Here is a 22,972-nt window from a genome sequence, read left to right on the forward strand (position 1 = left end):
AGAAGGAGCACTATTTCCCAGAGCTGACACTTTGCCTGAGTTTATGTGGGCCCCTTTTCACAACTTCTGTGTTGAGGGTGAAAGTGTCAGTATTGGGATATGGGAAAGGGTAGCACAGAGGCTGACTTCACTGACTTATCATCTAAGATCTGAATCAAGAATTGGATCAAAATGGGGAAGAGATTTGGCCGTTGTACCCTAATCTAGATTAGATACTTATCTGTGTATGAGACCAACAGCATCATAATACAGTCAATAAGAGGAAGCACCATTGAAATGTGCTGATATTCATCTAATGTTGCTCAAAGCTGTAACTCTTCCTCCATTCTTATTCAGTTTTCCAAACTAGCAAAACATTTCTCCTTGGTGAGGTTTCTGACTCAGATCTCCTCCCTCCTTCAGCAGTATTATGCATTCCAGCACAGCTCTAGCAGGCTACTTTAAAAACATGGAAATCTTGGAAGCTGTTCAGCAGAGATGATACCAGAAGAGATGTGTTTGATAAGTAAAGCATATAGGAGGGAGGTCAAAGGTAGCTATAATAAATTTAATTTACTATGCATTTGTAATTTATCGCAACTTCATAGAGTGTTCACAGGCCTCTTCAAGAGAAAGGTTTTTCCTGATAGATCCAGGGGAAGAGGGAGAGCACAAGCCAGCACAGGGTTCTAAAGTGCCATCTCCATGTGTGCTGCTGCTGAAGAAAACACACATCCACATATATACACACCAGTTCAAAGCACTGGTACAGCTGGCCACTTCAAAAAATAGGAATTTCTGTCAGGAAATTTCTGTCTGGATCATGACAGAGATCCATTAATTCAATATTCATACTCTCACAACAAGTGAGAGATATTACTTTCAAGTAAAAGAAACATTGGAGAAGAAAATTCTGGAATAAGCTGCACATACAGAATTTTCTTTCAAATCACATCATTTGGCAGCTGACATACATCCACTGATTAACGATTTATGTAAGTTCTTGTGTGCAACTTTTGCAGTGTAACTGGGCAACACCAATATTGCTCGGTTTGTCAGTGTCTTCATCACAGCCACTTTGAACATTTAATAACGCAACCGTTAAAATCTGCTTCAGCCTGAAACTTGGCACACAAGTGTATGAGGAAGCCACAGTGAGAAATAGTTACTTTAATTTCTAGAAAATTGTTACATACTGCTTCTGTTCTGGACTATGTAATACAATAACTTGCTTTGATTATCATGCATAAATTGTTTTTGGAATTTTCTTCTTGTTTGGTCTAAAACTGTAATTGTATAAATCAGACATTTTCTGTCGTCATCTATATAACAGCAATAATCTGTTAAGCATACAGCAACAGTCCTCCACTAGATGATCAGTAGCAAAGAGCTGTTAAATAAATGAATACCAGTTGTATAACCAATTGAAGCACAAATTTTGAACTAGGTCTAAACTGTTCAGAAGATAAATAGGAAACTGAATGAGGGAAAAGAGACAAAGCAGAACAAAAAACCACAAAACAGATCCTTTGTATTTTTTTTTCATTTCAGTTTGACAGAAGTGTAGTAAGAGTTTAGTCATTTGTTTTTACACACAAAAAGGACTTTACATGATCTTCTCAGCTACCTTTCATTGGTATATGTCCTGATTCACTGAAATAAATCTGTACATTATTCTCAGATTCCAGGAAGAACATAAAAAAGCCATTCTTATAACTTACCCTAGGAACATGTATAAGAAATTGCATATGGACATGTAGGTATATGCATTTATGAGTCATGCTTAGATTCACTAGCAGGTTGAACTTAAAGAGCTATGTCCTTTCTTAATTTAGTGGAGCCAGGCCAATTTACACCAGTTAAAGAACTGTTCCAGTAATGCACTATGACATTTCTACTTGGTTTTAATAAAGTTTTAAGTGTATATTTTTTCCTCTGATTTTCAAGATAGAATTTAATTGGTACAAGGTCTGAAGTATTATCAGGTAAACTCATTTCAAATGGAACTATCACTTTCCAAGTGATCAAACTGTTCATCTAGTTCACTCCCCATAAAGGCTCTGTTTGGACATATTTAATATTGATTTTATACTTTTTATTAAAGATTTTCCAGATACCATGGAATTTTGAAATCTCACACACAAAAATGTTTGACAGTATATTATTAAAAAATGGAAGGAAGCAAAATAAGGGTTTTTTTCTTTCTCCATATGCAGTGCATTGGAAAATTTTCCTACTGTACAGAATAAACTTTCTGCTGTAGCTGAGATAAGACAAATGCTTAAACTAAAACCTGAATAAATTCTGATCATAAAAGAGAAAGGCATGGTTATTGCACAGAAAAACAGAGAAAAAAAATGTTGCCTCATTAGCAGCATTTTGATAAGATTCTTCTGTATTTTCTCATAAATAAAAGTGCCCACTCAAAAGCAGAGGAAACATTACCCTTGCCTCCTCACAGCGTGCAATTCCATCTCAACAGTACTCCATACACGTTCATTCCCTGAGTGCTCCACTGCTAACACAATTGCGGTAATTACGGCATGAGCATGTTCTATGAAACGGATACTAGTTCATTAATTAGAAGATGAACGTAATTGATTATTTCAACAGCAAGGCTAAACGCAAGGGTAATCCCACAGAGAGATCTGTAGGGGGAGATCTGTCCAAGATGTGCCCTTGACTTAGTTGCTTCTCCCAGGGGGTGGCTTTAAAGGAGCACAGCCTAACAAGGTAATAATTACAGAATTTTATTAGTGATAGTTAAGCCATTCATGACCTGTTCCCCTTTGTAAATTGTTCTGGAACTGATGTGTATTTCAGAGGTCGCATTTGCCATTTACAACCAGCAGACAGACACTTAGAAAAGTGGCACATGGAGGCCATTGGCCACCTCTTCTTATGATGTTCTGGTCAGATAATGTTCAGATTCAATCTCACCTTTGCTGTTGATATGTCGCAGTGGCTTGATAAGTGTGTGCTATCATTTCTTTCCTGGTGTGGTAACAGAAATCTTTTGAACAAAGGAAGGCTGAGTAAGAGTGGGATATCCCTGTTCATGTCACCTTCCTTACCTTTGTCACTGAGCACATGGCTTACCAAGAAGGCCTATTGCAGATGAAAATCCCCTCATACAGCTTGTTAACACAGGTACACAAATCAGGCCCCTACATTTTGGCATTCAGATCTTAAGCAGGTGTTCTCAAACATCATTCTGCATTAGCTGATGAACACCTAATTAGGATCACCAAAGGCCTAACTACAGCAATGACAGCCCATTCATGTTTTAAAAAAACACAGCACTTTTCATTGAACCCTCAAACTGGCATTGCCAAAGTGGAGCAACCACGTCTTTCTTTCCCTCTCACCCTGTCACAGGCAGATTTATGGGTTATTGCATCTGGCTTGATTCAAACCTTGTACTCAGTCCAGCTCGTGGTTGACCACATATGGGTGTACTAGACGAGGGGGAAAACCAAGAAGCTTTTCCTTACCTCATTGCATTCCTAGTAATCACTTACTCTTGGCAGACACCAGTTCTTGGCAGCCCTTCGTGTTCCCTAAGCGCAGAAACAGGTCCAGTCTTGTGCTGACAGCAGAGACACCAACACCACCGCCGAGGGCAAGGGCAATGACAGAGTCTCTTGCCACCTCTCACCTGGTAAAAAGCTGCCAGTTCTCACATAGGAAAGAGTGTATATACCACACCTTTTCAAATAATGGTGCTCCCTTTCATGATTACTGAATAGTGAATCAGTCAGAGTTCATCCAGAAAATAGCTGAGAGGGCTGGGGTCTGAAGTTACCAGGTAAACCCTGGGCTGATGTAAATCAGTACGAGGGCACTGATCTCCATAAAGATATGCTTATGGTCACGTACTGAGAATACTCTCTGTAACCTTGCCCGAAATGATTAAATCGATCCAGATTCTTGGATAGGGACACTGTAGACAATAACAATATTAGCCTCAATAAAATCATACTAAGGGTAGAAGTCCTTTTCAGTATCTTTATTTGATTAAAGCAATTCTAGCTCAATGTCTCCTGCATATTATCCCATGATGTAATTGAATAAGGAGACTGAAGCAGCAAGCCGCTTCTAAGTAAAAGAATACTTAACTGGGGCTTTTGTTCCTATTTAATACGGTTTGACAATTCCTTCCATTCACTGATCACGGATGCCCAAGAAACCTGAACGCACCCACCCCGCCTGGATGTGGCTGTATTCCATGGCCCATCATGTTTGGAAGCACTCATGTTTGTAATGGATAAGAATCCAAAATGGTAAAAGCAACCACTCAGGTCAAGCTCTTCTTTTCCTCAGATACACACATTAACTCCAGGATATTTGTAAGTGCCAATGGAAAAAAATCTTTGAGTCTTTTTTTTTTATTGTGTCAAAAAGTCAAAGAAAAATGTTCAATAGCTTGTGTGCTGCTCACTGCTAAACTCTAAATGTCATTGTTGGTTTTTTTTCTTTCCTATATCATCTTCTGCTTTTTTCAGGACAACTTATGACAGTAATAGGAAAAAAAATAACAGAACTTTCCCAGTTTTAAACATCATCCTGTTGAATTTGATTCATATTGAATGTTTATTAAATAAGCTGACAGCATAGATGAGTATTAAGAATTGAAAATTAAACACTATGAATTAAACCTCTGCTGCAAGTGAAGCCAGTAAGAATAGGTTCAGGTCAAATACACCTAAGGGAAGCAGTGATTTGATCTATGGATCGAATGAATGTAGATGTTTAAAGATACGGTCTTCATTAAGCTTTTCCTTTACTCCACAATTAAATCTAACTTAAAAAGCAGATGAGGCTGAAGAGACAATTCTTCCCATTTTAAGAAAGCTATAAGTTATATATATATGTAGATATATACAGATATATATCACAAAGGTAAAAATCAACTTTCAATTACTAATTCTTTCTTTAACTAGTATTTCTAAATTTCTAGTTTCCAGAGTCTTGCAAATCTACTCAGCAAAGCTGGTTACAACATTTGTCATATGCTATGGGTGATAGATATAATCCTGTAATTTCCAATGCAATAATGAAAGGTTTAATTTTCCATTTCTTCCCTCCGTGAGATGGTGTCTGGCTTTGAACTCTCATTTATGTCTGCATGAGTACACAAACCTAATCTGCATTGTTGTGAAGTCAATACCTGTTCTGACTTCTTTTTCATTGTTAAAAAAAAAAAGCCTGACCTGCAATGCAAAGACATAAGAAAAAATTTATCCCATCAGGTGTCTCTCTCTTTACTTTAAATCTCCTCTGATATGAGGATTCATTGAAGGAGCAGTTTGTAAAAGGTTGCTGTCCTTTCTTCTTCAAGACTTCCTGTGAAAGGTTAACAAAAATTTTAAACTCTGTAAGCCAGTACACATGCAAACTCACTTCAATAGCATGCATTTTTTTCTGAGAAACAGAAATCAAATCCAAGACTAATTCATGAGGCACTTAACACTGAGAGAAGACAAAGCAGTTCCTCCCCACTGCCAGGGACTACTGGGACATGAGAGCTGGATGGTTTCCACCACCAAGGGAGAAGAGGAGGAGGGAAGACAAAGGGCCAGGGAAACAGTCTTCATTCTTCTCACACAGAAGAGATGGTTTGGAGAGTTGCTATTCTCTTGGCTTACTATGAAGCCTTTCCGTCTTCCAGCTACCCAGAAAGAGAGCTTTCTTTTTTCTCTTTGCTTCTTTCTTAGTGAGAATGTGGAGATAGGTTTTGGAAGAGCTGAGAACAGACAGCAACAGCTTATTGTTCAAGTATTTCCTGTCCAGAACAAGCTGAAAAACTCAAAAGTTAAATACAAAACACATTTACCCATCACTCTTTTATTGTGCTGAGGGATGGTTGTTAGTGTTTTATAATACACCGAAGAGAGTAACAGCTTATCTTTAATGCTTGGAACCTCTTTGAGTACACCAGCCAAGTCAGGCTGCTTATGTTTGCACATCCTTGTGCATGAATACAGCTGCAAAACTGTGCATTAGGATGATGGAAAGAATAGACCAAAACAAAAATGCATCAAAAATGGTTGCACATGTGGGAAGAAGGGTTCTCAAATACAATTTTCCAATATCAATGTCTTATTTCCACATATAATTTTGATTTCTTTGGGGGAAAAAAAATCTCAAACATGAAAACAAAGAGAAATAAAAACTAGTTTAGCTAAAGGCTAAAGAATTTTGAAGGAAAATATGAACATATGTCATCCAACTGAAGCAAAACATCTCAGCAGTCCTGTGAGCAAATGCTTCACTTCTGTTCAGTTCAATATTCAATCTGATCCTTGTAAGCTGTCACAATGCTTCGTAAGGAGTGCATTTTGGGATCCACACACCCCTATTTTCCCAAAACAATCCACTTCTTCTGAACTGCTTTCCAACTATGGTTCCCATTTTGCACAGTAACCAGTCCCTAAAGTAAAACCTGCTGCAGCACAGGCAGGGAAGGATGACCCATTGAGGATGAAAGGTATGAGTTATTTGTGCTCCAAATAATGAGAAAAAAATCAAAACCTACACTTTTTAACATCAAATAGTCCCAAGATGTAACCTCTTGGTCTGGTTAGATAAACTGAGACATTTCAAATCATCTGTGAGCAACTTGAAATAACTATTTCACTTTCTGTTTTCAGTCGAGGATTTTCATGTTTTTAAAGGAAAAAATAGAATTTTCCAAGAAACGTAGAGACACATTTTGATGAGTCCTACTGTTTATATCATGGGCCTGAATCCATTGTGGCTTAAACTGCCTCTCCTGGATACCATACACCAGCACCTCACATAATGTCCCTGGAATGCCCTGGTCCTCCTCCAGCTCAGTGTGGGACAATACAAAGGAGACCTTTCACTTCAACTTCTTTACTATGCCCTTAGTCATATAAAATCTCCAGGACTTTCAGTTTGCCCAGGGAAGGGTTTTCAAGGAAATCTATAAAATTTTGATCTATAGTTGAGAAAAATAGAACAACCCTTTAGGTATGCATATATGCCAACTGCAATAATGAAAACAAAGACTTTTATTCTACTTCTCAGTTTCCCAGATCCATATAAGCTTTATCCAAGTAGATTTCAGTGCCTATTACTCCAAGGTAGAAGAGTAAATATATTTGTGCCATTTTATATATTAATATAAGATTTCTTCTGATTGATTAAAACCACGGAAGCCACAAAGCAAATTTTTGAATTCTTGTTCTACTTTTCATCGTAGGTCAAATGGCTTTTCAAATCCCATAGTTCTTTCCGAGGTAGTCTTGGTATGCTTGGATAAAACCAAACACAAGTAAAGTAGAACACAGTTTTCCTGAGCAGTAACAGATAATTGTTTATTATGGAACAGCCCCACACATTATTAAAACCATACTACTATCATAATTATGTTTTTTTTAAAAAAAAAAAAAAAAAAAAAAAAAAAAAAAAAAAAAAGACACAGACCCGTGATTGTAATTATGTTTATCTTTACATAACATCGTGTTATCAATGTAACCTGCTGCCCTGACATGAAGATGCTTACTCCCTGAAAATGTACTGACAGGCACTGGTGAGGGATATATGTGTTAACAAAGTTACTCATCCATGCTTCAGCCCCCACACCCTCCTTGGAGTTTTTCATTATTTCTGTAACACTTTGTTTGCTATTAGGATTATGAGATTTATTTGTTCAGATTGGCAAGTCTCTTCTTGATGGGCTGCTGTGTTCAGTAAACAGCTCCCAACAACAAACAGGGATTTAAATAATCACTGTGTAATCAGTAGGCACCAGCACATTGGACCTCATATCTTCAAATCTAGGTAGCTGTCTGTCAAATCACAACACTTGTCACACTAAAAGTTCGATGTTTAGCTGCACCAGAGTCTTCTCACCCACTTTTTAAGGACTTTCAGTGAATTTACCAGGAAAGGGTAACGGACTTTCTGGTTTTACGTAGATTCTGCTGCAATAGTTCAGGTTTGTCTTGAACTTAGTGTGAAAATCCTAAGCAGCAACATGGGTAAGGAGGCCAGAGTACAGAGCAGCATTGACTGGCTGTGCCTAAACCCATTTTGTGCCTTGGAGGGAATATTAGACTAATCAAGTAATAAGCCAACAACATTCAGCCCCAATTAAACACCTTTCTGACAGCTGCAGCAAGTATCATTTGGGTTTGGCAGGCACATGCTTACTTGTTACAAATACATCTGTGTGTAAAATAGCTGGTCCTAATTAAATTTTAATAGGAGGTAATAGCTGCTTCAAAACTAGGCAAAATAATCATATTAGGCAGATAAATCAGAAATCCAAAATAATCTCCTTTTATACCATTAAATCAGCTTCCAATTTTATTTTTATAGGCTCACTTATTTTCCAACACCTAATATATTATCTTAAACACTTACGTTTTTGAACCCCTAAAGCACAACCAAGCACTTGCATTTAAGTTTAGGCAAATACTGATTAACTTTATTAAAAAGACAGGAATTTTATCATGGATCTGGAGAGTGTGTTATAACTTGGTTGCCACTGTGTCTTCTGGTTGCAGATGTCCAGAACCTCAAGGAGCTCAAATGATGATGAAAGCAACCTCTGAGCTACAAGGTGTTATACATGCACATCTGTGAGAAAATCTAAACAGTGGTAGGGATGCAGGCTTCTTATGTGATATTTGCCAACTTCTTTAATATGAAAAGATTCGTAAATCAATAAAGAGGAGATTAAGAGTAGGTAGAAGGAAAAGATGTTAGATGAGATAAAACTTGACTATCGATAAAGAAAAAAGGGGGACTTAAAGCAATCACTAGAGTATAGAAAAGGATTTTTAAATTACTTACCTGATTAGTGGGAGCTAATCTGTCAAATAGAAACAAATTCACATAAATATTCTGTAAATTAAATATTGTCTTGTCATTGAAGTGGCTTGCAATTTTTGGTGTTGTTCTGTTGGGTGTTTTTTTCCCCTCGGAAAGAAACAGCTTATTACATCGATTTCAGTCTCCAGAATGTGTTTTGTAATTATGTAGTTTTAATTGTCTGCCAATTTTATTTGTATTAATTTCAAAGCCAGGTATTGACATGAGTTAGAAAGAAAATCAGATCTCAAGTCTCAAAAAGAATCAGCTACAATCCTATTCAGCAATGTACAAAAATACAAGTTGAAGCATGTGCTTAAGTCCATTCCTACCCAGTAAAGTGTGTGTCCTATGTTTAATCCTACCTCTAACGGGATTTAAACAAGTGCAAAGCAACATGAGGACCTACTCTTCTATTCTTGTAGCTGTTGAAGGTGTGCGTTTTGCCTTACAGGTACACGCAAGAAGAAAGTCAAAGATGTCCATTTCTTAACACTTCAAGAATTTGTTGCTCAGCTGCTGTTTGTTCTCTCTGACAAGGATGTGTTATGCATGGCACTTTTGCCAGCTGCAATCTGATTAGGTATCACCTTTTCCATAACACTGCCAGGCCAGTCAAACTGTGTCATAGAGAGAGTTTAACCTTTTGTAGATCTCATAATAAACAACTCGAAGTTTCAGGAGAAACTCCCCGATAGAGAGACCCTGACTACAGCTTGTAAATCAAAGCGCTCAGATAAGATGTGAGAGCCAGACCTCTCGGAGTTGATCATGCTGACAGTTGAGCTTTAAATTCTTGCTTTATAAATCACTTCCTTACCAACCAGCTGCAAAATCAAGATTTGTAAGCCAAGAGAGGGAGAAAAAAAAAAAATAAAAAGGTTTTATTTTGGATTTATTGGTGTGATTTGTAAATCTGTTGTAGGATTTACAGATCTGATTTAAGATTTGTTAATCTTGTTTAGGATATGGGAATTTTTTTCTCTGACTTACCATGTACTGAAATACTTTAGTAAAAACCTAACTAAAAATCACTGTTTAAAAGGACAGTGTATAAATCAAGCGTTTGCAGTTAAGGTTTGTTGGCAGGTTCTATAAATTGCACAGTGCGTTTATAACTCAGCCTCTTACAAAGGCAGATTTATAAATCCAACTTGCAAATTGTCAGACAACTATTATGGGCTCAATTCTAATCTGAGAAACAACAGATGTGCTTTGCTGTGCTGGGTTTTTTTCCTTTATCGCCTGCCTCTCCTGCAGCCATCTCACTTGTGCCAAGGGGGAGTGAAGCACCATTGCCAGTGGAAGGACGGAGGGAAGAGCCCTTGGGTACCACACTCACACTGCAAACAGATAGCTAAGCAGGGAAAAAATGACTTGGGCAAGGAAAAACAGAAGGTGAAGTGTCAGTTACAGTCAGCCCCCCTGTTACACAGTCTTCTGGAACAGCCTGAGTCAAAGGCTACCTACTGCAATTTTAACTGATGCCTGGGAGGAAGAAAGAGAGCAGGTAGTCCTAACTAATTCCCAGGTTGCGGGTGGCAGCCACAGTGAAAAATTAAACTTCACATACAAGGCAGTGGAAAACTAGGCCTAGGAGGAACAAACTAGAGCAAGGTGAGGCATTTTTTTTCTACACTCCCAGTAATGCCTGCCTGCCTATCTCAGATTACAATGAGGAACTTCTGAGAGAAACCCTGGCCCTGTGATGGCAAATATCCCATTGATTTCACAAGGATAGGATTTCACCCTATAAAAAGGGCATTGGCCAGATTCACAGGAATGCTCTGCCTGCTCCACGCTGCCCTGGTCACAACAAGCAGCTGTAAACTCAGTCTCTCCTACGTGCTGTGGCAGCCACATCTCCTCTGGAGAGGAGAACACAAAGGCAGTGCAGGGGCTGCAGCAGCATCCCATGCATGGCTCCTCCCAGCCCTCCTCACAAAGCAAGTGCAGAAAGCAGCGTCCCTCAGTAATTGTAAGAAAATTAACACATGTACCAGGAATATACTTCCTTTCGGGCAGTTTTACAGTAGCCATCAGGGTTTATCCAGAAGCAGAGCATCATAACAGTGAAATAATAGCATTATTTAATAGCACTATTTTTCTGCTAGAATTATTGCATTTTATACAACATTAAAACTGTGTATGATAAGAAATGGCTACTCTTAGATCCTATGCAGGAGATACTTAAATGCATTAATGTCTCTTATTTTTTTTCCATCAGGCTTCTTTGACTTATCATCTTTTGAAGAAAAAGGCAAAAGTGATCTAAACTATTTAATTCTCTATTGTATTTGAAATTTGATTCTAAACTTTCACTACTGACTTCCTGTTCTCTGTTACTGCAATGTTCTTTTCCCTTAAATTGCTTGTTGCCTTGGATTTCTTACAAAATAAAATAAATATAAGGATGCTAGCAAATATAAATTATATAATTACTTCTTTCACCCTTGCTGGCATTTTAGACTCAAGGATTTGATCATTGCTAAACTCAGCAAATAGTCATACATATACATATATATATATATGGAGCTAAATGTTCAGGGAGTTTATGTTAAACATGCAGGATAAACTGCATGTTCAATTGAATCTAAATACTATTACAAGGGGTACTGAAGCAAGCAGTGCAATTAGGAACAGGAAAATTTGCTTCCATAGCTTTGCACCTAACTGAATACTCAATTCTACATGCAAAATATAATCAGAACTGGAGGATGGGGTTGAGAAAAAATGGTTAATATTCCATAACATGCTAAGTCAGCTTTTTACAGACTATACTTTTCAAATGTTTAAAAATCAATTATCTTGAGAACAGATGCCTTTTTTTCATTTTGGTTGCATGCTCCAAAGGATGTATCCTCACTGTCCCCTTGTGCATGTGTCAGACAGACACAGAAACCTACAGAAGTTTGGCCTCCTCCCTTGTGTTTAACCTAAATGAAAAGGGGTCAGAAGAATATGTTTGCAAGGAGAAAGAGATGATGTGAGACGTCTGAAAGTCAGTCCTCACTGTAGCTACAGTTGGAGAAAAACTAAAAATAATTGCTTTAACAAACAGCTACTACAATTTAGTACAAATAGTCTTTTCATGTTATTATCTTGCAGGTGATGAACGAAACAGATGTTTCCCACAGTAACCCAATCAATCTGTTGCAATGCAGGAACTCACTGCTATTTTCCTCATTCCTTCTCTGGTCTTCTATGGGGAACACAAGAAGAGTTCACCCACTTCAATAAAACACAGATTTAGACTCAACCCAAAGAGACCATTTCTAGATTGGAGGCAAAAGGGACTTCACAATGTTCCCCACAGTCCCAGTCTCTTGGTCATCCATATGAGGAGACTTGACAGAGTACGAGCCATGTCTACCTTCTTGGCTTTCATTTGAAAGGAGTGACACAGAAGGGATGAGGATGCCCCCTGAAGCAGGATAAGTATGTGGGGCACAACTGGACCTTGGAACTATGAAACTCTCTGGATCCCCAGGTGATATTATGACAGGGTCAGGGAGAACAACACAGACAAGCCACTGGAACTAGAGGTCTTCTTTGGAGATATAAAGGATTAGTTGCGAGATCTCTTGGCAAAATCAAGGTCCATAAAGGGTGTTTTCTGTAGCTGCAGTACAAAGAGAGTATTGCAAAATCATAAAATCTGTAGCATAAGGAGAGGAGTAAGAAGCACCTTATTGTGGCTGCAGTTGTACAGGTTTATGAAGCAATGAATTTCAGCTCTCCAGGGGACCAAAAACCTAACAGTAATAGTCTTCTATTTAAATTTTAGGTCAAAATATTTTAGTCTAAAGTTAAACTGAACATCTTCTAAAATTCTAAGTGTCAAGAGCACCATCCCATCTACTTCAGCATGGGCAGAGGAAAGGGCCAAGGGAATAGAAGTGATAGAGGAGAAGAGACAAACTGCCTAGCTTGCACAAGAAAGGACACATACCTACCAGACACCAGCAGAGAAGCACATCGGAAGCCCATAGCCTTCCTTTTCCTGTTCTAGCAATACTAGACCTACCAAGAAAAACAATCTGCAATGAATTGAATAATTTCTACACTTGTCCTACGTAAGCTTTTACATCATATCAGTCCATTCATTGCTCATTTCAGAAAAATGGCACTAACATATTCCCTACAAAACTTGGCAAAAACTCAGGTCGTTTAGGAACAGTCACTACACAAAACACTATACTGTTGGTAGAGACATGTCCCTCCATTCATCCTTGTTTCAATTCAATGAAATTCAAAAGAAAAAGGGGAAATAATAAGGAAAACACTGTAAAAATTCTTTTTTATGCCTTCATCAGCAGTGGTGGCAGTAAACATTTTTGTCCAAGGTTTCAGAGGCTACAAAAAGAGGAAAAAGTGGCCTAATAAAATTTTGATCAGAAATTTCCCCTTTACTGGGAAATTTCAAAACCCACAATTGTAGTTTGTCATTTACCCTGTTACATTTTCCCAAAGGTCAGTTCAACAGACATGATCAGGCACTGTAGCTCCATGGAAGTAGCGGAATTTAGCTTCAACATTTGTCTCGTTTATGAAGCTCTGAGTCTGCTGGTGGAATTTCAATAAGCACATTTGTTGTGTGCTGCCCATCATCTTGAGAGAAACATCTTCAGGTAAATCATCTGATCTATTTGTTTACTATCCTCTCCCCCCATAACTGCCTGGATAAATAAAAACTGGTCTAATGAAAGAGTTTGAACTCCAAGTAGGGATTGTAATTAAAGACTTGTCCTTCTCCTGGAAATCACTGTGCTTTACAAGTTTTAAACACCTGAATCCTTTACCACAAACAAGGCCTCACCTGGATTTTATAGTAAGGATGTCTCACTCACTGTTCACCCGCAGTTTGAGGCTGAGTCAGGTTTATGGCAGAAAGCTCACTGTCAGCCTTTCAGCTGATATTCACCTTTTCCTTCAGGGCAACATTTACTCTGCAGCAGAGGAAGCCAACACAGGTAGATTGCTACTGTGTAGACCCCAAAGTACCAGGGTGTAGGCACTCCATCCAGTCAGATACGGGAGTGACCACACAAATCACACCTACAGGCAGTAGGCAGGAGCCAAATGTCCTTCGGTATTGCCTCAGAGTCCCTCTCCAAGTAAGAATTTTTTACGTCATTTCAGCTAAGCTATAGTGCAGAGGTGACACAGGCAAACCTAGCGTGCACCAGCAGAAACAAAGATAGTTGTCCTGCACCAGTCTGGCCACCTTTTCATTAGTAATACAGACACTGCAACAGAAAAGGCAAGGCCATTCTTGGGTCTGACATGGGTCTGACAGACAGAACTACCTCCATAGCATCACCATTGGTCTGAAATAGCCACTACCGCTTCCATGCAGGACTTGAATTGCTGTGAATATCCCCTTTATTCACATTCTTGATTCTACATCTTCCTGTAGTTCCACTTCAATCACGTATGGGCCACCATGCCAGACTCCTGTGTCTTCTGTGACACACTAACCATATCAAGTATGTCTTGCATTATGTTCCTCAGAAGGAGACTGAAGTGGAAGAAAGGAGGTGGAGATTAAAAATACAGCCAGCTGTGGCCTAGGCTTAAGGGTGTTTTAGAACAGGAGTTCTAAATGCAGGGAAGCCTCTGGTGTATTGTGTGTCTGTATCTTGGGGATGAACAGCACCACTCAGAGAAGGTAGGCACAGGACAGGTAAGGAGTCATCTTATGGTAAGAACGTGCTTGGATTTTCTGTGTACATCGAACTCTGGAGCTCAGCCTTGCTCCTCAAGGGAACGGTTTCCAGAATTTGTTTTATTTGACTTGTTTACTTATTTATTTTGCTTAGGATCTCCTGTTGGACTTCTCTCCATAGAAATTTTAATACCCAAGGAGGACCACAGTTTTCTTCCTCTTAAGACACTTTGAGTGTTCTGTACTATGGGTGTCACACTGAATACACAGCATCCGTTGCAGCACTGTAAGGTAGAAGTCATGAGCCAAATTTATTCTCATCCAAACACAGACAAACCCTACCTGAATCAGATACACTAGTGGCATGAGATAGTTGGCCCAAGAAAGTAGCCTGAATTCTGGTATGGCTATCAAACACTTTAGTATCTATTCTGTATCATATTTTAAAATAAATGTATTGTCTTAAACTAAAATGAGAGTGTGTCATCTAATTCAACCACTACCCAAATCGTCACAAAGCTATTGCTGATGCCTAAAAAGACCTTCAAAGCCAGGTGGGGAATGCAGATGTACGTCCACATTTAAATCATTAGGCATGGGCCATCCCAAGGAGTTAAATACAACTTTCCCCTGCTCTTCCCAGGACACCAACAAAGAACATTGAAACTCTCGCACTTGGTGAAGCATGACCCAATTTCAACGGCCTCATAGGTTACCCTGTCAGCTGAGCCAATATAGTCCATAATGTGAATGCTTTTGGTGCATTCCAGTCACAACTGCTAACTTACTTCTCAGTGAAAAAGATTGAACTTTGGCAAGCTTAAAATTTAGCCTTAAACTTGTAGCATTTTACATTGTAGTGAAGTGGACTGAAAGCATAAAGGTAGTTGTGGCAGAATAACTTTGCAGGTCGTCATAATTTAGTTGTGACTACTTGACTCCAAATAAGTGATTTGGCCTTTTCCTTAAACTTGAAAGTTTGAAAATATTTCAAAAGTTCCACTTTATTAAAAATTGGGGGAAAACGCTTTAACCAGTACAGAGAGTGAAATGATAAATGGATCGATCTTTATTAGCAAACAGTAGTAATTAGGTCATACCTCATTTCTTTATTAGAGAAAGACATCGGTGTTTAATCATCATTATATAATAATCTAATCTTCTCTAATCTCTGTAATTATAGATGTAGCAGACTTGGGGCCTGAACCTTCAAATGGTTCTGAGCAGGAGGAACCCCATGACCGCCTATTTGAACCAACTACAGGATTTATACCATATTCTCATTGTACGGTCTGTGTTCATATGATAATGCAGATAAAACTTCCTGAAGTATGCTAGGGGGAAAGTTTAAAAATGAAAAACCTCTAAATGAAGACACTGCTACAAAAATGAGAGACTCTGAAATCTCTAGTAAGACACAAGACAAAGAACAGCCTACAGCATAAAACCATCTTGGAGAATGTCCAATTGCCCATTGTTGTCTGAGGACAGATGTACAATCCACCAGATATACCATGTGTTTGCTTTAGCACGGATCAGTGTCCAACTGTTCATTTTTTGAAATAAGCCTCTGAAATCCAAAAAGAATGGGAAACATAATGAATGAGTTCTAAGAGAAATAAACAATAACAAATCCTCTCTGAGCCTACGGTTTTACTCAAAGGCAGACATTTTCGTAAGCCCACTTTCTCTTAAATGAACCAGAAATGTTCCTATTGGCTGTTAAAATGTCAATCAGCAGTCACTTTTGAGGTTGACAATGATCAAACCAAGAAGACTTATTCTAATGGGATTTTTTCTTTCCCAAGACTTCAAAAATCATTTTGCTTTACAATGATCTCTACAGGGTGGAAAATGAGATGTTGACTCTGTCAAGTTCCTTAGTGAGACAAGACAAGTTCACACTTCACCACCCGATAGCTAATTGCTCTCTTTCAAACACAGGTTCACCTTCTCTTCAGGGGTGTTGGACTCTGCTACTTTTCATAAGAAAAAAAAAAAAAAGAAAAACAAGTAGAAAGTGTTAGATGTTTCCCAAAACCCAAAGACATTTTAATTAGAATAAAAGCAGCTTCTCCTTAGGCATTTTAGAGCATGTAAAACAAGTTTCCTTCCTAATCACAGAAAGTAAGACCTAAGGCCAACTCAAGGGCCTAGTGTCAGCACAGAACTATATTTTAGAAGTGAAAATGCTTTATTCACACTTTTTCCTAATTTCTGAGAGTCCCCATTGAGGAATCAGAAAAATAGCAAAGGAAACTCAGTGAGACCGGTTTCATAAAAACGTGAATATAACCTCCAAAACACCTCTGTCTCTTCTTTCTTTCACATACTTATATTTTGTGATAAACCTGATGTGAAACATCAGGCTCAGCCTCTAAGCCTCCTCCTGATCACTAAGCTAAACATGCAAACTCAGGCAAGCAGCCCTTCTTCAAGTCCTGTAAGCCCCCAGTGTCCCCAGCATCAGCAGAGTGGGGCAAGCCCTACCTCATGACTGTGTGCAATGAAACTCACCTGCCTGGGACAACTTCTGAGTAAATGTCCTCATTCTTAGGTCACTGCAGTTTCTTTTTCATTTCTTCAGCTGACTAGCAATAGTACCACATTTATCCTCAGGTAAGACAGAGAGCAACAAGCTGCTGCCAAAAAGAGAGGTTCCCCCTCCTCCTTTCTGCAGGCACACACAGTCCTGCCTCCTCAATTTCAGCATCCTGGTGCTCTATGACCGCTTCCCCTCTTCCCCTTTTCTTTTTTTTCTTCTTTACCCCCCCCCCGCCCCTTTTGCTAAGGTTTACTGAACCAAGTGAAAATCGAGAGTGGGGGTGGAACAAGGGAATGCAAGAGCAGAGCTGCCCCCTTTGGCAGCTGCAAGCTGCTGGAGCAGCACAGTTATCTTGTCAAATAGCATCCTTGCATGACACACTCTTTCAGCTTCATTAGTCCTCAAGTCCCATTTCACAAGGTGTCAGATGACTATTCGGTACTTAAAAAATAAAATAAAAAGAAGGTTTCACAAGCTCTGTAGAAAAGAAACACTAGAAAAAGATTGGCAATACTAAATAGGAACTTGTCAGCACCCACTGAAAAGAATAACATAATATAATGGAATGAAACTCAAAAAATCCTCCTTCCGCAGGATTGTTTTTCACAATGTTCCTGGTTTTCTCTTCCTTTCACTGCTGGCTGCATAAACACAAACCTTTTGAACTTATTCTGCTGGCTGAGCAATCAAGAGAAAAGGAGGAGGCAAACAGAGCCTTCACAACAGAGCACTGACAGCACTTATGACACACGACGATATCATTATCCATGGAAGAATGGCTCCATGTCAACACTAGTTAGACACAGAGGTTGTGTCTTGTAATACCACTTCTGACAGAAAATGTCCATACCAGCAGAATCTATTTCTCATGCACAGAATGAAAATGAAAATAAAAACTAAACAAAAAAAAAACACCACAGATCTCAATGGAGAGAATCAGGTACTTCTATGACCCAACACATCCCATCTTAAAGCACATGCTGGAAACCGGTTTTGCCTTAAAACTACCTATTTCTCTCCATTAGGATAAAGTGAGAGTAGGCTGGTTAGCTCAGGCATAGTGGTTTACATCACGAACTTCTGAAGTGAAAAAAAATGCACTTCATGTGTCAGGTAAGGTGCAATGATTGTCCAGGTCTCTGACATTACCTGATGGCACATATGGTGTGACTCAATGGAGGTTGGACCTCCGTGAACATATCCAGACAACTTCCCTCTCCACTTCTTATCTCTATATTTCCCAGTCTTTCTCAATTGCAACCCTCATCTCTCTTCTTTCCCATTTGTCTTCCAGGGGTGCCTCCTCCTTTACTACTGGCTTTCACTGTATTAAAGGGTATTTGGAAGATTTTTGTGGGCCTGAGTGCACGGAGGTGTGTCAGACACATCTGCTGCAGAGTATTCAGAACTAAAAATCAGTATCTATGATGGCAGTGGACTGGACTCAGTGACTCAGGCAGTGCCTTCTGTATCAAATTTTGTATTTCATGCAGAGCTGATGATTTTGCCTGCTAGTTTCCACCTTTCTTTAATGGAGGGATGATATATACTGTTAAAACATGGCAGCATTATCAGAATCATGAAAAAAATTATTTATATCTAATGTCTTCTGATTGCCCTATAAGAGTAAAAAAAAAAGGCATTTAACTGAACACAATGAATGAGTTTTGAACACCCATGACTGAACTACAAATACAGTTTTCTTCTGAGAACTTATTCATCTGTTGCTGTCCTTGCCTCAGCACTACTACCCATATAATAATAATATTCCATGTCATAAACTAAGTGGCCATTACAACCTACTCAATATAGGCAGAAGCCTGTACTCTTCAAATGCAGTATAAAGAAAATCAGTGAAAGAAATAGGGAAGAAATTATGTTTGCTTTTGTATTTAATAGAGTGACTTTCTTTATAATGGTTCCCTGGAGCCCATTCATATTATCATGGCTTTAATTTACATCAGAAGATATTCAGAAACCACTTGTTCCCGAAGGAGACCTATGTTGGCATCTTCTGCCTTCGCAACACAGTGACATCCAATCCATTTTAAAGGGCATCATGGGAGTGCAGAGATGGTTCTTCACTTCAAGAGAGCCTGTTCTAATGATCAAACTTCAGAAACATTTGACACACAGCTCTGTACCTAAGAGCATGTGACTATATTAAATGCTATTTATGAAAAGCAAAGCTGTGCTAAAATGCCTATTTGCCCCCTGCTGCTTAGCAATATTAAAGATTAGAGTCAATTGTTTCGTATACTGAAGAGCCTATAATGGCTTCTAGAGATGAACATGTCAGCAAACTAGATACGGTTCCTATTAAATTTTTGTTGCCATGGACTGCTGACTTGGGTCATTATACACTTAAATTGAGTTATTGTCATTGTTACATAACGAAATAGAGAGCTTTTTCCTCCAGTAATGTAGTATACCTTTAAAGAATGGGCATTCCTGATTGATATATAAAATAGCTCTGTTTGCATTACAGTACCAGGCTGTTGGGTGTTTCAAAGTGATTTAGATGAACTGTCCTAAGAATTCGTGCATATTTCAGAAGACAAATAGCAGAGTCTTATGTGAACCTGCTTCCAATAACCTTTGAAATTTATTCAGTGAAAGTGAAAGACACAACAAAATTACAATCCTCCTCACTTCCATAATCTAAGAACATTTCGTTCCAAAGAAAGTGTATTTAAGAGCTTGTGGAATTTTTTAAATTGCTGTTAATTATTTGTTCAGATTGAAAAAAAAAAAATACCCTTCCTGTTTTCCTCATTCCAAGAATATTAGTAATTCATTATCTCATATTTTTATTATTTAAAAAACAGTTATGTAAAGACTTATAAATTTGAATGAAGGATGTGAACAATGGAGAGATCAGATGACAGTAAAAATTAATTACATCTCCCTGAGCTACTTTTTTTCAAACCAGATATACTTCTGGGGGAAACCATAACCATTCAGTTTCACCATTTTCTTCACTGGAGCCAGGATTTCACTTCACACATTTTCTACAGCTTTTTCCCCTTAAATGCATCTAATGGCAGTTCAAGAGAGGATGAAACTGTCTAGGCATATGCTATTTTACTTAGATTCCTTTTAATCCCCATGCCTAGTCTCTAAATAGCTTCTGCATTTTAAGAGAAATTCCATGGTGAGTAGTAAAGAAACTGAAATCAGCAGATGTAGGAATATCTGACTGGAAGAGTCTCACTCCCAGCAGTCTCAGACAACTACATGTTCAAGCAATACAGGCTTATGCTAAATATTTTCTCAGTCTTCACTTTGCTCAGCTAAAAAAGACAAAGTCTTTTTGTTTGCTCTCCAGTCGCCCAGCCATCTTCCTAGCCTTTCTCTGCAGCTTTTCTGGCTGCAGTTATCCTTCTCAAACAAAGGTTACCAGGGTTGTACAACAATAGTGAAGACGTCCCTTAACCAGTCACATCCACTTTTCCCTTCCTCTGTTAGCCGTTCCTCAGCAGACACATCAGAGAATTGAATTTTCTTTCTGTAGTGTTGCATTATTTCTGCTACTTGTATCATTCTTTGATAAAAAAGAAGGTATTTTCTTCTGTCTCTTCTAATTGTAAGACCCTAAATCATTTTTGTATTTCAGATTTTTAATCTCATCCCATTTCTGTGATCACAGTTCTCAAGGTCATCCAGTCTTGCCACTGTCATAATATGATCCTTTTCTGCATTAATTGTGCCTCCCCAATTTATACCATGAACAAAATTAATTTGTGTTCTAAACATTGAGCCATTACACAGACATTAACAAAAAGATTGTAAGATATATGTTCCAATAGTTTCTCCAGAGGAAATCTAACAGCAACCTCCCTCTGCTCCATATCACAGATATGGCTGTCTCCTTTTTTAGCCAGTTCCTCTCCTGAGAGATAGGGCTGGCATTTTTACCACCCTCATGATCAAGTTTAACTAATAGGAACTTCATATACTGTTTTACTGCATTTCTGATTAGCTAGGTACACTGTATTTCCTTTGCCTTGGAAGTAATTCAATATACTGAAGAAGAATGTGAGAGGGTAGGCTTACAGGTTTCTATTTTAGTACCATTTTATGACATTTTTATCTAGTTTCTCCTTTGTTTTAATGTCATTTACTATTCTTTTACTCAAAATGTGTATTCAGCTAACAGATAGTTTTCCTCCAAAGCAGATACTATACCCATTATAGAACTACTTGAATATGAAGAAAACCATTGAAAAATTTTATATTGGATTTGTGATTCTATGGGGTGATCTTTTCACATTTCTGCAATAACAATTATATGCTGCTTTGAAATTATCCATTTCTTTCACTTTCATATCCAGCTACTCTTAGTTACCCAGCTCCATAGTCATGCTAGGTTATCTTTGTTAACAAAAAAAAAAAAAAAAAAAATCATAATAATAATAATAATTTGGGAGTATAGCAGTAGATTTGGTGATCTTCATGTCCTCATTGTGCCTGGTGAGCCTCGATTCTGTTTTTCTTGTTCATCTCCATACACAGTTAAATTAATAACCTCTGACTATTTTCTATAATATACTTTGCAAGGTTTACTTCAGCTAGATGTTCTGAAATTCGTGGTTAATCCCTATGGTTTTTGAGCTCCAAGATCTCTTTCTTTGCAGATGACATTTTTTTAGTCATCTGGATGACATGATGTAGGAGAAGAGAGGGAGAAGTGGGTTCATTTAGCCTTAAGAGAAGGCTAAGGGAGAGAATCTTATTGCTAGGAGAGTTATCCAGATTGGTTGTGGGATCTCTGTCCCTGGAGATATTCAAACTCAACTGCATAAGGTCCTGAGCAACCTCCTCTAGCTGATCATGCTCTGAGAGAGGGTTGGACTAGGTGACCTCTAGAAGTCATGGCACTATGAGTCCATTGCTCCTTAGAAGATATTTGACATTCCTAGGGTACCCCTTACAGTGAATAACACAGCTGCGCTTGCAATGTATTTTCCCCTCTTGTGTGGGACTGACATTCTAAACTTATTTTCCATGCTCAACCTATTTCCAAGTTTCCTCCACAGACAAGTCTATGAATATCTTACTCTGCTGCTCTCCCTGACCAAATCCCTTTTATTGAAAGAGCTTTTCTCAGACTGAGAAACCTACAGGTTTTCTTTTGTCTGTCCTTTTATTCAGACTGAAAGACAGCAGAGCTCTTCAATTCAAAGTAATATTCTATTAAACTTCTTTCTCAATCATTTTCCCTTCATGCAAAATCAAGCTTAAAATAGTATCAGCATTTGCTGGTTCAGTGACGATTTGGGAATAAATTAGGAAGACCACTCAGAAATAAGGTGGTGATTGACTTTTTCACAGCTTTTGTTCTCTAATTTATCCTGGAGAAGTTAAGATTTAGTTAAATAAATACATTTCCAGTGCTATTTATCTTTCTAAAATCAATACTGAATCCACAGCTATCACCACATCCAGCCCTGAGGGTTCTTTTCCAATATTATAGCTTTTATCTTTTTTCTTCAAAATAATTTTGTCTCCAAGATTGCTTTATCCATTTTATTTTGGTTTGGTTTGGTTTTTTCTTTATTTAGAGTTGATCACGTGGGTAAATACTAAGTGAAGGTAATTTCTTTAAATCTAACTTTTCTGATAATTTAGACCTTTCTTATCTTTCACTATTCCAGCCATGGCCACCACTTTCCTCTCTATGATATGCAATTTCATTCTGTATATTAGGAGCTCTAACGCCTCCATTTTTTGGCCCACACTCCTTGTATACCAATTTCACTTATTTCCTTGTGGTCAGCCTCAAGCCAGTGCCTATCTCCTCAAAGTTCCTTTTCCTTTTCTTTGTTTTCACACTTAATGATATCCATTTATCCATATAGCAAACTTGTAACATTATTGTAGTTACAATAATCTTGTATAAAGTTTATACAAGTTTCTCGGAATCATCTTCATCC

The 22,972-nt window shown here is 38.2% G+C and overlaps 1 long non-coding RNA gene across 1 annotated transcript; it reads right to left on the bottom strand.

Annotated features, from left to right (window-relative positions):
• Nucleotides 1-4,592: 4,592 nt before the first annotated feature.
• Nucleotides 4,593-17,149, bottom strand: LOC309438106. Its single transcript, XR_014183709.1, has 3 exons — nt 17,009-17,149; nt 12,776-12,846; nt 4,593-5,725 (listed from the first exon to the last, which is right to left on the bottom strand). It is a non-coding gene; the product is annotated as an uncharacterized lncRNA (long non-coding RNA).
• Between the last annotated feature and the right edge of the window lie 5,823 nt (nt 17,150-22,972).

The sequence above is a fragment of the Streptopelia decaocto genome (assembly GCF_964273445.1).
Source record: "Streptopelia decaocto genome assembly, chromosome: 3".
Taxonomy (NCBI): domain Eukaryota; kingdom Metazoa; phylum Chordata; class Aves; order Columbiformes; family Columbidae; genus Streptopelia; species Streptopelia decaocto.